This window comes from Meleagris gallopavo, chromosome 3, assembly GCF_000146605.3.
Source record: "Meleagris gallopavo isolate NT-WF06-2002-E0010 breed Aviagen turkey brand Nicholas breeding stock chromosome 3, Turkey_5.1, whole genome shotgun sequence".
In the NCBI taxonomy this organism is placed as follows: Eukaryota; Metazoa; Chordata; class Aves; order Galliformes; family Phasianidae; genus Meleagris; species Meleagris gallopavo.
The window spans coordinates 69180013-69181856 of NC_015013.2; positions in this window are offsets into that span (position 1 = coordinate 69180013).

The window sequence follows — 1844 nt, forward strand, 5'->3', positions numbered from 1 at the left end:
CGGCCGTGCCGTGAGAAAGGCGGCCGCTTTGGAAAGTGGGTCTCGCCGAAGTGCGCGCACGGAGCCGTCCGGGCGGCCCGTCACCTGATCGCCGCGCACCTGAGCTCCCCGGGGAGCGGTGCTGCTCCTCACACCCCCGCGCTGTGCATCGGAAATAATACCTGCGCTGCAAACGCTGCCCTCGAAAGAGCTGTAATTAAGGATGGCAGCTGAAACCCCATGGAAAGAGAGGTGGGGGGGTCGGGCTTTTGGGTGCTCGCCGGGCTTTGGCAGAGGGATCCTCCTCGGTGTGTTTTCCGCAGAAACAACCACGCAGCACTGGATGTGAGGTGCACGTTGGGTCGGTGGTACTGTGGGGCTCCCGTGGGTTTATCTGCTGGGGCTGTGCGTGGCTCCAAGCGGCCCCATCCCTGCCAGTCCACGGCCACGACCCGGCCCTCCCTTTGCGCTCTGTGGGGCTCACGTTGGATGGAGCCTTTCCGGGAGCGGAGCTCAGCTCGCAGCTCTGCCCCGTTTCCCTCTCCCTCAGATGGAGATGAGGCTTTCAATGGGCACTGACGTTTGCAGGAGTGAGCCCTGTGTGTCCGAGTGCTGGGCTGTGAACGAGGAGGGCTCAAACCCGTCTCCTTGGGGACATCGGGGCACAGCGGTGCTGCAGTCCACGGATCCATCCCAGAATGATGGCAGCTCCCCACAGCCCGGCTCTGACACCAAGATGTGCTAACACAGAAATCCTGCTGCGAAGCAAAGCGCTTCACCCACCCCTCCCCCCCCGAGCGGTTCAGCAGGGCTGAGCTGAGACCCCTTATTGGAGAAGTTCGTCTTCTTCTGCTGCCAAACTGATCCCAAATAGCTCCATCTGAGCCGGTGTTGGTGCACATCGCAGGGGGGATTTGTCACCGCCCCATCTCTGCAGCCGCAGCCCTGCCTGCAGTGGGGCCGCTCCCATCCCTTCGTCCCCTGGCTTTGGGGCCGTGCTGTGCCGGGGCTCCTGGTGCAGCTCTATCAGAGCTTCTGGCCCCGGAGCTTACAGAGAAAATCTGGGAGCGTGACTGGAGCCTTAACCTAAAGCTTTACAGTCAGAGGCAAATGCAGACTTCCTTTTTCAGCCTCCTCTTTGTGCGTGCAGCGCTGCATCAGGGGCAGCACGCAGAGCTCAGGACAGGGAGCGGCGCTCCGGGTGCTGCTGCTCCGTGGGGACGGGGAGCTTTGGGGGCAGCAGCAGCGATCGCGGTGCTGGGCATGGCACTGGGGGCACCTGCTGGGACAGCACGGTGCAGGCGCTGCTGGTGGGGATGGCAGCAGGACGAGCGGTTTCCCTGCGATGCCGGGGATTGCCGCTGCGCTCAGAGCCTTTGGCCGCTCAGCTCGACGCCGAGCACGTGGCAGAGCGCAGCAATCCCGGCTGGGGCCGCAGCCCTGGGGCCGTGCAGGGAAATTGCTTCATCCCCCGCTCGGCGCTGCCTGCCTCGCTCAGAGCTTCTCCCAGATCAGCTCCGAGGTTTAACGCGGCGCTCATCCCCAACCGCGGGCGTCTCACGTGGGGCTTCAGCAGGAGGAACGCTTTCCCATCCCGACCCCCGCATTCAGGCGGTGGCAGGGAGGTGGGTGCCGAGGCCGGGGGGAGGCTGTGCCCCCCAGTGGGGCCGTCCCCGGGCTGTGCTCACCTTGCCCGGCTGTGAAATGGGAGCTGTTTTGGGGCAGTGCCCGCACGGAGCCGCCGGCGCAGCAGTTCCTGAACCCGACGCGCTGTCGCTGGGGCGTAAAATTAAGCGACGATGGCGCAACATGAAACTCTGCATTGATTGCCTTTTCTTTTTTTTTTCTCTTCCCTAATTTCCCCT